We start from the raw sequence: 15,010 nt of genomic DNA on the forward strand, positions 1-15,010 counted from the left end.
GACATACAAAAGCTGAAAGAATTTATCACCAGCTGACCATCACTACAGAAAATGTTAATAGAAGGCCTTTAGACAGAAGGAAAATGATACCAGATGGAAACTGAATCTGCACAAAGAAATAAAAAGCACTAGAAAAGGTAAATATTAATGTAAATACAAAAGACTTCTTGTTTTAAAAAATCTTTAAAAGACAATTAACTGTTTAAAGCAAATATTATAACAAGGCATTATGGGTATTATAGTAGTACAATCTGTGACAATGGTAGTACCAAGGCCAGGAGGGGGCAGATGGGAAAAAGTGTCATAAGGTTATTATACTATATTTAAAGTGGTATAATAGAACTTAAAGGTAGACTGTGTTAATGTAAAGATGTTTATTACAAACCCTAATAAAATGACTAATGAAATGAAACAAAGAGATATAGCTAATAAGATGATAAAGAAGATAAAAAGGAATAATAAAAAGTTCAAAAGAAGATAAAAATGAGCAAAAAGGAACAATGAACAGATTGTAAAAATAGAAAACAAATAGCATGATGACATATTTAAACTCAACCATGTTAATAATCACATTAAATGTAAATGATCTAAACTCTGTCAATTAAAACACAGACTCTGTCAGATTGGATTTAAAAAAAAACCTGAACTCAACTTTCCATTGGCTAAAAAGAAACCTAATTACATATAAAGACACAGCTGGGGTAAAAGTAAAAGGATGGAAAAAAGATATAGCATGCTGGCATTAATCAAAAGAAAGCTGGAGTAGCCGTATGCTTATGGGAAAATGTATATTTCTGAGCAAAAAATATTACTAGGAAAAAAGAGAGTCATTTCAAAAATGATAAGGGAATCATTTTCTCAAGAGAACATAGCAATCCTAAATGTGGCTGAAGTTTCTAATCCTAAACTGAAAGAAGAAATAGCCAGACCACTATTGTAGGTGGAGATTTCAGCACCTTACTCTCGATAATTGGTAGAACAAATAGACAGAAAATCAGTAAGAATATAGAATAATTGAACAATGCTATAATCAACATGATCAAATGGACATTTGTAGAACATCCTATCCCACAACGGCAGAATGCAAATTCTTTTCAAGTGCACACAGAACATTTACCAAGATAGACCATATTTTTGGCCATAAAACAATCTTAATCAATTTTAAAGGGTTTAAGTCATTCAGTGTATGTTGCCTGATGACAGTGGGATTAAATTAGAAATTAATAACAGAAAGATATCTGGAAAATCCTCAAATATTTGGAAACCACACAACACACTTCTGAATAATCATGAATACAAGAAGTCACATGTGAAATTAGAAAATATTTTGAAGCAAATAAAAATTTTAAAAACACATCAAAACCCACAACAACAATTTGTGAGTTACCAATAAACAATGTGTAAAGGAAAATTAATAGCATTAAAATTGTATTATATTAGAAAACTAGAAGGTTCTAAAATCAATGACTTAGGCTTCAACCTTAGAAACTAGAAAAAGAAGAGTAAATTAAAACAAAAGTTACAGAAGAAAGGAAATAATAAACTATAGGAGCAGAATCAATGGCATAAAAAATAGAAAAATAATAGAGAAAAACCAATGAAAGCAAACGCTAGTTTCTTTTCTTTCTTTCTTTCTTTCTTTTTTTTACTTTATAAAAATAGTGAGCTTATTTCACAGGTATATTTTTGTCTCCCCACCATTTCCATGTCTGACCACTGCTACTACTATGTATGTAGTGCATACATACTTTATGTATGGGATGTTCACATTCCGTACAAACTTAAAACCAAGCAAAGGGTGGAGTTCCATTTTTACAAACTAAATGACATTTTGGACAACACATTCTTGGCAATGGGACCTGGACAACATTTATCAAACATGGTAGGGAAAGTTCTCACTCTGCATTATAAAAAGGACAGCCAGATATCATCTGTTACAGAAATGAAATAAGATGGAAAAATTTTAACAAACTGTTTAAACTATTTTCTTAAAGAGACTTCCTCCACTGCCAGAGATCTAGAATAGCCTCCTGGTCAGTCAACCAGAAGCAGCTCTTCACATAATTGATGAACTTGGCTTCCACTTTGGGAAGAGAAATACCTTTTTCTATACTTGCTGGCATTTTTGCTTTAATGTCTTCTACAGAACTAGGTCCTTTAGGTGTTTTAGGAGTTTTTCCCTTTTTTTTTTTTTTTTTAAGGATTCTTGTCCTTTTGATCTTGGTGTTGACGGTTTTGAGTCTTTTCCATGGTGGTTTGATTTTTGTGCATTTTTGGCTGGAACATCTCATATAGATTTCTTCACTGGTGCTTTTCCTTCAGTTTCCTCATCATCCTCCTCCTCCTTCTTCTTCTCCCTCCCCCCACCTCCTCCTCCTCCTCTTCCTCCTCCTTTTTCAGCAGTGACAGCAAGTTTTACTTTGTTCTGTGGAAATTTGCTACCACCTCCAGGGGCAGATCACTTTTCCAGATACACTTAAGAGTTTCACATCCTCCTCTTTATCTTCTGACTCTGCGTCTTCCTCCACAGACACTAAGTGCTGTCCATGAATATGCACTGGCCCTGAACCACATTTCAACTGTAAGACCGGGTGGTGTAATTTCAAAGCCCCCAAGGGAAACCATTGGCTGTACAGACATTTTCAAAGTTGCCAGTGTTACTTTAATTGGACTGCCTTTGTAATTCATTGCCTTTGCTTCAACAATGTGCAATTCATCCTTTTTACCAGGCCCTAAATTGACTGTCCTTAAAGATATAACTGGTGCTCATTTTCGTCATTATCCACTTTAAAGTAATAATCTTTGTTGGCCTTTAGTTAACAACGAAATAGATAGTTCTGGGGCCTCAGGGGGCTCATGTCCATGTCCATCTATCCTTCCATGGAGTGGTGGCATGTGCTTAGGTAGGAAAGAAGATGGATAGAGATAAATGACTACTGATCCAGAGAAGAGCTGTGCAGGACAGACTCACACAAGGACTAGTTTTTTGAGAGTATGAAAATTGCTAAATCTCTAGGCAGAATGATTAAGAAAAAGGGACAGGGAACAAATAACCAATACCAGGGATGACAGAAATGGCATTACTACAGATTGTATAGATATTAAAAGAATAGTAAGGGAATGTTATGAGTAGCTCTATACCAGTAAATTTGATAACTTCTAGATGAAATAAAAAAACTTCTTGAAAGCATACTATGAAAGCTTAAGAAGAAATAGGCTTATTAAAAAACTTAAATTTGTATTTAAAAACATTCCTATTAAAAAATTAAAACCTCCAGGCCCAGTTGCCTTCACTGGTGAGTTCTACCAAAGACTGAAGGAGTAAGTATCAATTCCACACAGACTCTTTCGGCAAATAGTAGTAGGTACAAGGACAGCATGATCTTGATTCCCAAAACCAGACAAAGCAATTCTAAGAAATGAACATTATTACAGACCAATATTCTTCATGAACACATATATAAAAATTACTAACACATTTTTAGCCAATCAAATTCAACAATATATAAAAAAGATAATACATCATGGCCAAGTGGGGTTTCTTCCAGCAGTGCAGGATTGGCTTAACATTAAAAAAAAAAAAAAAAATCAATCAATGTTTTCCGTATCGACAGACTAAAAGGAAAAACCATATGTTTATCTTAATTGGTACAGAACAAGAATTTCACTATGTCCAACATCAATTCCTGATTAAAAACTCTGAGCAAACTAGGAATAGATAGAAACTTCTTCATCCCGATATAGGGCATCTATGAAAAATGTTAAGCTAACATCTTACTTGATGGTGAAAGACAGAAAGCTTTCCCCTGAGATGAGGAACAGGGTGAGGATGTTTGCTTCCATCCCTTCTATTCAACATAGTACTGGAAGTTCTTATCAGTGCAGTAAAGCAAGAGAAAGTAATAAAAAGCACACAGATTGGAAAAGAAGGATAAAACTATCTTCATTCATAGACCACATGATTGTCTATGTGGATAATCTTATGAAATCTAAAAAAAAAAAAAAATCAAACTAGAACTAATAAGTGAGTTTAGTGAGAATGCAGTATATAAACCAATATAAAAAATCATTTGCATTTCCATGTACTGGTAATGAGCAATTAGAACTTGAAATTGAAAAACAATACAATTTATGATAGCATCAAAAGTTATGAAATATCAAGGGATAAATTTGAGGAAAAAATGTGTAAGACTTCTATACTGAAAACTACAAAATTTTGCTGGAAAAATTAAATAAGGGGGAAATGGGGAGATACACAATGCTCATGGATTGGAAGGCTCAATATTGTTAAGATATCAGTTCTCCACAAATTGATCTATATATTTAACATGATTTCAATTGAAATTCCAGAAGGCTCTTTGTTTTGTAGAATTTGACTTGCTGATTCAAAAACACAATTTTGGAAAAAGAAGAACAAGGTTAGAACACTTATAGTATCTGATGTTAAACCTTATCATACAGCTCTGGTAATCAGGACAGTGTGGTAATAGCATAAAGATAGAAGACATACAGGGCAATGGAGAGCAGTGATTTTCCACAAAGACACCAAGTGAATTCAATGTGGTGAGGAGAATTCTTTCAACAAGGGGTGCTGGAACAATTTTATATCTAGAAGCATGAAAACAAAACAAAACCTCAGCACTTACCTCACAGCACATGGAAGAATTAACTTGAAGCATATCATAAACTTAAATGTAAGAGTTCAGGCAATTAAACATCTAGAAGAAAATGTAGAGGAATATCTTAATGACTTTGGGCTAGGCAAACATTTTAAGAATATAGCACAAAAAGTATAACTATAAATGAAAAAATGGACATACTGACTTCATGAAAATGAAAACCTTTTTCTTTTCAAAAGATACTAATAATCACATGTCATGAATGAGGGAGGCAGAGACTAGGAGAAAAAATTTGCAAAATATATATCATACATATATAAACAACTTTTGAAATTCAACAGGAAGAAGACAAAAAGGGCAGAAGAGTTGAAGGAGCCTTTTTCTTTCAACATCATTAGTCATTAAGCAGATGCAAAGTAAAACCACTTCTGTTAGGATGGCTAAGTTGGAAAAGACTGACCTTATCAAGAGTTGAAAAAGATTTGGAGTAACTGGAACTCTCGTATGCTTCTGTACACACGTTTTTAAAAATAATTTGGTAGTTACTTAAAAAGTTAGATACCATACACCCCAGTAATTCCACTCCAAGATAGTTTTCCAAGAGGAATAAAAACATATGTATGCCATGGACACAGGGAGGGGAACAATACACACTGGGGCCTGTCTGGGGGTGAGGTGGGTGGAGGGAGAGCATGAGGAGAATAGCTAATACATGCTGAGCTTAATACCTAGGTGATGAGTTGATAGGTACAGCAAACCACCATGGTACATGCTTACCTATGTAGCAACCTGCATATGTACCCTGGAACTTTCAAAATACAAATAAAACAAACAAATAAAAAACATGTGTGCAAACATATGTATAAAGACTTATACATGAACATGCATAGCAAGTTTTATTTCTGATAGCTCCAAACTAGAAACGATCCAGAATTCCAACAGGTACATGGATAAATTTTGTTATATTTATACAATGCAATACTACTCATAATGAAAAAGAAATATCAATATATTCAATAAATCTCAAAATAATGAAGACCCAAGAAATGTCATGCATGCTAGTAAGACAACTTTACACTCAAAGGAAACTCTAAATGAGTGAAAGGAACAAGACAGTAGTAATTTATCTATACTATAGGGCTCTATTTCAATATAATTGTAGAAAATGCAATCTAATCTATAGCAACAGAAAACATATTATTGGTTCCCTGGGTTTGGGTTACTGGATAAGGATGGGGAATACATTACAAAGAGGTATAAGGAAACGGTTGATGATGAAAACGTCCATTATCTTGATTGTGGTGATAGTCTCATGGACATACATATCTCAAAATCCATTAAGTTTTACACTTTAAATATATGCATTATATTGCATATATATGCCTTATTAAAGCTGTTTAAAAAAAGACGATATAGAGAATTTTGAGACTAAGGTTAGATTGTGCATTGGGCAAGAATCCTAACTTATGTCTTTGATGAAACATTCAAGTAGTTTATTAACAGCTGTGGTAAAAGTCTACATTTAGAGCAGATAGGACCTTGGGAATGATCTTCGACATTGCAGAAAAGTAAAATGAGTTGTTCAGGATGGTTGCAGGTAATTTAATTAAGCCCTTAACAGAATGCAACATTTTGTGATACTCCTATAAGAATGTTACGGAAGACCGGCCTGCCCTGTCTACCTTTGTGGCTTCCACTCTGTCTTGGACAATGCTTTGTACACAGTGGTGCTCAGTAAATGGATGCTGGCTAGTTAAAGCATGATGTTTCCTAAACTGAATTATAGATGAGAGCTGCTTCACTTTCTTGGTATAGTGGAAAGATGCATCCATTAAGTGGTAGCTCTTATTACAGTTTCCACTTATTGAGCTCATTTGGAGTTTCCTTTGGGCACAAAGTTGTTTTACTGGCATGCTTGACACTTCTTGGGTCTGAAAGAGCCTCTGAAGTGGAACATAAATTGTAGGGGTACATATTAACGTCTGAACTTGGCTGCAAGTGACAGAGAAGCCAAACAACAGTGGTTTAAACAAGGTGGAATTGCTCTTCTCTGTCACCTAAGTCTTAGCTAATGCAGTGGCTTTGCTCTGGGAAGCCATTAGGGACCCAGTCTTGTTTTCTTTTCTTCCACCATCTCTAGGTCTTGCCTTTGTCCAGATATTTCACAGTGGCTCTTACCATGTCCACTTTCCCTCTAACAAGAAGGGGTGGAGGAAGGATGAGTGAAAGCTACTACCAGAAAATTTTCCCCATCACTTCTCTGTGGATTGTTTTAGCCAGAGCTGTTACTTGACCACATTTCCTGCAAGTGATCTGGGCATGAAGTCTTATCTTGGAAGAACTAAGAATTGATACTGTGAGGCTGCCTAGCAGCCTCAGCCACAGGGAAGGATTTGTGTATCACAGAAGCTTTAGCCTTACAGATGATTAGAATTCATAGAAATTCATGATATCATAATGTCACCTGATTGTTCATTTCTCACCTCAATTCAGGAAGTGACAGAGGGGAGAGCTCGAGTCATGTGGCTGGGAGACAGGCTCATCTTTCTACCCCATCCCTGGTCCATCCACTTCTTCTTCAGGCCTGTGAATGAAGAAAATAACCTCCCCTGCTTCTCTAAAGTTACATTCTGGTGGTGAATATTTCCTTCCAAAAAAGCCACAAAATGTTCTCTTGAAAGGTTGATATGTGGGAATGGAAACTTCCATTAAAAAAAAAAAAAAGACAAACTGTTGCAAGACACATCTGAGATCGATCACAGGAAATTTGTTATTATCATTTAATGGATAGTTTAGTCACTGCTGAGTTCTTTTATAATTTTGTGAGGCAACCGATTTTCATTTTCACTTTTTCACAGAGAAGAAACTGAGTCTGGGAAGGGCATAGAATGAAGCAGCTCTGTTCCACAAGGAAATCTGTGGTGAAACCAATCCTGGAAACCCACACTAGGAGTTTGCTATTCATCTCTTTGCCCATCAGGTCATATTTCTTTTGGAGAAAATTATAAATGATCTAAAGAAAAAGAAAGAAAATTGAAGAACTTTCCTCCCCAAGCCCTGTATTAACAGAATCTACATTTCTCTGTTGATTGCACAGAAGTCAGCCCCCTAGAGTTCACGGGAAACTGGACGGCCTCATCCTCAGAGGCATGCTTTGCACTCTTTATCTTTTACACAGGGTGCAAAAGTGTTGCTTAGCAACATCGATTCTTCCAGCTCTACCAACTGCTGCAGCCCGCACAGCTGACAATGGAGCAGAGTTTGCAAGTGAGCTCCTCGTTTTTCAGCTTCTTCACTGTGGCGAGAGGGAATAAAGAAAGAAAAGGCAAGTGGGATGAAAGAAACACAATCAACAGCACAGCGTGGAAAAGCGCCGGCTGATGGTGGGGAATGGTCGGGTACCACGCATCCCACACACGCTTAATAAATGCTCGCCAAGAGAATTAAAAGGGGGTGATCACAGCAGCAGAGGTTAATTAGGGAAACTAAAGAGTCAATAGAAGGAGATGGCCTGGCAGTCTGGAAATGGAATTTTTTGACCGGCTGGGTGTCTAAGCACGTTCAGCTCCTCCCTGTTTTGGGATTTTGTTTCTTTTTAGGCCAGATTATTGGGCATGCTTTTAAGGGAAATAGAAAGGATTGGGGAGGACTTCTTAGTAGTTGTTGTTGTGTTTTTTTTTTTTTTGCAACTCTCTTATTGGTAAGCCTAAATATGGGTTCAACAGCTTCTTACTAAGTTGTAAGTGTTTACAAAGGTGTTCAGAACAGCCTGCTTTCAAAACTTCAGTGATTTTTAGCATCTTGGGTTGGCTTCTTCTTTGGCCTTGTTCAACAGAGGAGTGTGCAACAGCTAACACTTGCAATTGATCTGCAACATTCGAGGTGATTTTAATGTTGGAAATACCCTCATTTCCTGGCTCATATTCTTTCTCCCTCCTTCCATCCTTTCATGGAGATAAAATGCAGTAACATGTGCTGACCACTCATATGAGATATTTCAAATCTGAGAGATTACCATCTTTCATATCAAATGCAGTTACGGCCCTTTGTAGAGCAGTTTTCTGAAGTGAATCAGATGAGTTTTTCAGAGCTAAAGGAAGTCAAGATGAAATAAATAAAAGCAGAGAGGAAATTGAAAGGGGTAGTGTGGGGGGGAAACATATGTTTTCAGATGATATTTTAAAATAGATGGAGAGCCGATGCGACAGAGATACTGAAAACCAACTCCAGATGGCAGGAATAGCAGTGGCAAGCTGGTGTGAAGGGACAGAACACAGGCTGGCACTAGACAGGGGGGGACATGAGGGAGAGGGGAGAAGCAAGCTGAGAAAAGCAGCCATGCCGGTGGGTGGGCTACTAAGTGTGTGAGGTTATAGAGAAAGAAGTGGGAATCATTGATCCATACCTGTCACTTTTAGTTTAATAATTTACCAGTGGGTTCATGTCATTTAAAAAATAAGATATTTGTGAAAAAGGTAGATTTGGTTCACTCTGTTTTGTTTTTATTTTTATTTTTAGAGACAGGCTCTTTCTCTGTCACCCAGGCTGGGGTGCAGCGGTATGACCATGGGTCATCGAAACCTTGAATTCTAGCCTTGAATTCCTGGGCTCAAGCCATCCTCCCACCTTAGCCTTCCAAGTAGATAGGACTGCAAGTGTATGCCACCATGTCTAACTACTTTTTTTTTTTTTTTTTTTTGGTGGGTATGGTTTCTTGCTATGATGCCCAGGCTGGTCTCGAACTCATGGGTTCAAGTGATGTTTCTGGTTCTGCCTCATAAAATGTTGGGATTACAGGATTACAGGCATGAGCTGCCATGCCTGGCTAGATTTGTCTCACTTTGATTACTTTGCTAAATCTGTGGTACAGGCAAAACAACTGTTCAAGTCATCAGCAATGAGAGGCCATGGGGGAAAGCTGGCCAGAGGAAGACTTACTTAAATGTTTTTGTTTTCTGTATACATTCAAATTATGATGATACATACATACATACATATATATATACACACACATATATATACACACACATACACATATACATGAGTGTATTTATGCTCTCCTGTAACAATCTTGTAGGACACCAAATGAACTTAATTTATCTTCATGGATTGAGTGGGCAAAGAGGAATTATTAAGAGAGGGAATTGAGAAACAAGAAATTACTTCAGTTCTAGCAGTAAGATGTCCAGAATAGCTTCTTATTACTAAGAGAAGTGGAATAGTTCAGCCCATTCCTTCTGTGTGAAATGATGCAGTTTTATTTGCATAATAATTATTAAATACCAACTGATTTCCTGAGTCTGAATTTGGTACCATATTTCAATTCAGAGAGCATTTATTGATGGCCTGCTGTGTGATAGGAAAAGTTGTAGGGCTATGCAGAGGAAAAGGTCATAGTTTGATCTTTGTCTATTGTGTGGATGTGTGAAAATGTCCCCTTTCACGTCTGCACCCTCGGTGTGGTAGTGTGTGTGAATGTGTATGAGTGTGTGTATGTGTGTGTGTGAGAATGTGTATGTGTATGAATGTGTATGTGTTGCTATCTTCTTACATGAAAGGGCCCTGCAGCTTTAGCCCTATTACTGTTATAAATTCATATCCACCCACATTTTTGCCTCTTTTCAGTAGACCCATCGTTACTGATTTCATCCTTTTGCAACAACTGTTTACATTTAGATAATTGTTGTTATCAGCACTTAGGTACCAGGGTTACAGAAAACATCAAGATTCCAAAGGAGATTATTATGAATGTTCATTTCATGTCGGGCCATGAATTAAAGCAGTAACACTTGTCTAGACCATTAAACAAGGAACAAAAGTTGGTTATGCAGTAGGTGACTGCCCTTGTGTTACTAGAGTATTTCTCATGGAGCTGTGACTGTTACATCCATGAAGAAGTTCAATGTCTTCATGTATTGGGTGGTTCCTGTCATGTTTCAGGGAAATGACAATCATTTCATTTGTGGTGATTGAAGTCACTGCTTTGGGTAGCTTGCCTTCCAGTTTCATCAGAAATTGACCCAGACTTATCTTTTCTGTTTACACTTCTCTTGGAGTTTTTTCATTTGTTCTTATAGCTTGCCATGGAAACCTGTTTGTAAATCTTTTGTGGGTAATGATGTAACCAGAATAGTACAGGCAGAGCCCAGGGCCTGGTGATACACAAAATGACTCGTTTAAGCCATGCTGAAATGGAGGTCAGCCTATTGCTGTAGGAAACAGAAAGGACACACCATTGTATTGAGCTAATTTTGTTTGCAAAAAGGCATTGGATAATTATTAGAAATTTTATTTGGAAACAATAAAGTATTGGGAGTTTGGGGGTAAAAATTCCAAAGTAGTGGTATCTGGGAAGTTAAAACTCCTACAAGTGTATTTAAATAAAATATAAGCCAAGCAATATTATTTTTTGTTTTTTTAAGGATGCCTTGCAGATTTTTGATTGAGCCTTTTTGTGATAGAGAAGGGTAGAGGAATTTATGGGGAGCTCAGATGAAATAGCTGGGCCTGGAGTGATGCAAAAAGGCGAGATAAGTTAATGAAAGAAAGACCAATGTGATGCAACTAGCCAAAATCTATGTTAAAAAAATATACACTCAGGCTGGGCGTGATGGTTCACACCTGTAATCCTGCCCCGGCTGAGGCAGGAGGATTGCTTGAAACCGGGAGTGTGAGACTAGCTTGACCAACGTAGTAAGACTTGACCTCTACAAAAAAATTGTAAACATTAGCCGGACATGGTGGTGAGCATCTGTGATCCCAGCTGCTGGGAAAGCTGAGGCAGGAGGACTGCATGAGCCCAGGAGCTTGAGCCTGCAGTGAACTATGATCAGGCCACTGCTCTCCAGTGTGGGTGACAGAGTGAGACCTTGTCTAAAAAAAAAAAAACACACACACACATACACACATGTGCACACACGCACACAAACACACACTCAGAACCAAGTAGCTCTAAAGCCTGTGTAAACATTCTGTTTTTTTTTTTGAATAGACTGTTTAATAAAAGAGCTTTTAAACAACTTCTTCAGGCTAATCTAAGATACTAGCCTCAACAGTGTTTTTGAGAAACAAGTTTTATATGCAAATTATATTATGGTTTATATTTTCTATATATCCAACTAGGGGAATTAGCTGATTGAGGGTGAGAATAGGGAAAGGGAGGGAATCAAAGGATAGTGGGAAGACGGAGGGAAGGACGAGGATCCAGAACTCAGTGGTATTGAAGTCCACAGTAGTTTGTTTTTTTCACGTATGCAGAATCTTTTTCGTTTTTCCACTCCAAGTCACAATATTAACAACAGGAGTATTTTGACATACTACATTTCTCTTTAGGGGAAAATAAATCAACATGCTTATGGGTCTCTTTAATCCTATTTAAAGCCCAAAGCACAGCATCACTATTGTGTATAATGTTACATTTAGAGTGTTAGAGCTAGAAGATAACTTGGTCTAAGCTTTTCATTTTACTGACTAGGAAGCTGCAACCTACCAAGGTTAAAGGACTTATCCAGTCTAGTTAGGGGATTTGTAGAGACTGGAAACCAGGTTTTCTTACATTCCAGTGCTGTCTTCTTTTGAACAGTACTAAGAGGACTCATGGATGAGGGAGACTTGAGAAAGATAACCCCAGATCCTCCTTGTCATTTTCTCAAAAAGCTGAAAGGAGTAGACGATGTCTAGCTGTGTCAAGATGAAGCTAACCAGTGACCAGGAGACAGACGCCACTGGGATGTCCTTTCTCTTTGAGTACCAAGTGCTCAAAATTCAGATTTAAGATGAATTAATATCAAAAACATTCAAGATGTAATAGAAAATTGCCATTCTTATTTGAACCCTACTTAATTTAAATCATACCCTAAATAATCCGATTAGCTTCAAAATCCTTAAGCTCAACAGTTTGAATAGCAGTTTAGTGATTTGATTTTAAAAGGTACAGTTGTGCTAATATCATAGTTTAACACCCTTAATTCAGTGTTTCCCAAAGTTTGTTAATTTAGAATTAAAAAATTCTACATCAAAGAGAATCTGTAGTAGTTGGTTCTGGCCATCTTTCCTTGTCAACGTTCATCACTCTGACTGTGTTCCTCTTGTCTTTTCTTCTATCTGCTTTTCTTAGGCTGGAATTTCCCTGATTCTATCCATACCTGGGCCAAACGTCTTTACCTTTTACTACTTCCTAGATAACTCCCTGTGGGATGGAACATTTGTGAGGATCGGCTTTCAGGGCAGAGGTTCTGAAACCTTAGTGGACTTATGAACAGTCGAGAGAGCTGATTCTTGGGCCTCACCTCTAGATTCTGACATGGTTGGTCTGAGATGAGGCCTTGGAATGTAACTGGAAACAAACCTTCCTATATAGGTGAGTTCTCAATGGGATGCAGGTGGTTCCCAGATCATAATACTCAGTGGTGTCAGATTTTGGATATACTACTATAGATCATAGGCACACGTACACTTTGGATCCCTTCACCTAACGATGGGGAATGTTCTCTGTGTTCTGTCTGTTGGCCTGAGGTTTTCCTTCACCATCACCTGGGAACCTATGATGAGGGAGTTCTAGTCTCTCCTATGATACTGCCATTCTTCCAATTGTTGGATCTGGTTTGGTGAAATTAATCTTCCACAATTTGACTTAGAAGCAAAGAGGTGACCTTGCTTTGTCATCTGATTTTAACAGGGATCTGTAATATTCATGCCACCACCCAAGAGTCCCATTCACAAAGGGGCAGGCTTCTCGTCTTCTTTAGACTCTTTGTTTTGTTTTGTTTTGTTTTGAGACAGAGTCTTGCTCTGTTTTCTAGGCTGGAATGCACTGGGGTGATCTCAGCTCACTGAAACCTCTGCCTCTTGGGCTCAAGCAATTCTCTTGCTTCAGCCTCCAAGTAGCTGGGATTACAGGCACCCACCACCACTCCCGACTAATTTTTATATTTTTAGTAGAGACAGGGTTTCGTCATGTTGGCCAGGCTGGTCTTGAACTCCTGACCTCAAGTGATCCTCCTGCCTCCCAAAGTGTTGGGATAACAGGTGTGAGCTACCATGCCCAGCCTGGTCTTCTTTAGACTCTTAAGGACTCATAAGAACAAATTAAGTTGAGTAATGATGCTTAATGTGTCAAACCACAGATAAATATAGTTTTCTATGGAAAGCTTAGAATGGAAAATAGTCTTTCATAAAAATGACAAAATGTTTTCTGTTTCCCCCCAGAAATATCTCTGTACAAAAGAAGATCAGTGAGAACTTTGTGTGATTCACGGATCATGAGTAACACATAAAGTGAAGGCTTAGGAAACCAGTCTAGGATCTAGGACATTTTTATAAAAGATTTTCACAAGAATTATATTGATTTGTTTACGAAGCAGCCGATTTTTCAGGATAAAATATTTTTTCTCCTCTTCCAGTGGATGAACTTGGATATACTTGAATAAGATAGATACCTGTGATTATGTGAGCTGAAGACATTCTGTATGTTTCTTCCTTTTCTCGATTCTATCAACTTTTAATCTTGAAGAAAGCACTTAAAATGCTGTGGCCTCCCATCTAGTTGCATATTCTTTGTCCTGTTTCAGCTTGTTGGCAAGACCGGAAGTTTGGAGATGGTATTAATTTGACACAAGCGTAGCAGCTGATGCACACTGATGGATTTTTTCAGTGCTGGTGGAGGGACTGATGAACTTGGCTTTGGGCACCTGGTTCCCTTGACATGATGGGTGACTGGAGGAGACAGAAGCAAGCCAAGAGAGACTAGGGTCCCCCTTCTCCATCCCATTTCTTTTCTTTCTACCTATAAAACTTTGTCCAACTCATGGTTCTATAATAAAATGCCTCCAATACTTCTGGGCTGGCGGACCCTGGCAGTACCATTCATACCTTTGCCAAATACTTATCCTCTGAGTCACCCAGGCAGAAACAGATACCATATCTTGAAGAATCTTCATTTGGCTCTGTTAAAATGAAAACAAAACAAAACAAAGACTGATTTGATACTAAATGAATAAAAATACTCTTAAAAAATTCTTTTCTCTTTTCTCCTTGGTAGATACACAAGAAGCCAAGAACAAAACTAAAATACAATAAATTGTACGAGGCAGTCTAGATTTTCCTTCTTCTCTTGTCATAAACTTTTCCCACATCAGAGAAAACATACTGTGAGTCCACTTTGGATCCTGTCCATATGGGCTAGCTACCGAAAGTTCCAGGAAGACTTCATTGTGATATCATTTCACCAGTTGCTTGACATGGGTGTCTGACGGACAGGCTGGGAAAGCTGATAACCTAAGCTGGTGAAAAGGCAAAGACTTTTAATGCCTTACTCAATTCACTCTTCATAAGAGATATCAGATGTGAAGGGGCCTGGAACAGTTCCCAGGTTTGATGAAAGTAAAGAGAGT

General features: G+C 37.6%; 1 protein-coding gene and 1 pseudogene across 2 annotated transcripts in view; one reads left to right on the top strand and one right to left on the bottom strand.

Annotated features, from left to right (window-relative positions):
* NEBL (nebulette) overlaps nt 1–15,010 on the top strand; it is a 371,607-nt gene that overhangs the window by 55,779 nt on the left and 300,818 nt on the right. The gene's annotated exons all lie outside the window — the stretch shown is intronic.
* Nucleotides 1,989–2,882, bottom strand: LOC105715700 (nucleophosmin-like; annotated as a pseudogene).

The sequence above is a fragment of the Aotus nancymaae genome, unplaced genomic scaffold, assembly GCF_030222135.1.
Source record: "Aotus nancymaae isolate 86718 unplaced genomic scaffold, 86718_ANA_hifiasm-v0.15.2.pri h1tg000077l, whole genome shotgun sequence".
NCBI classification, from domain to species: Eukaryota; Metazoa; Chordata; class Mammalia; order Primates; family Aotidae; genus Aotus; species Aotus nancymaae.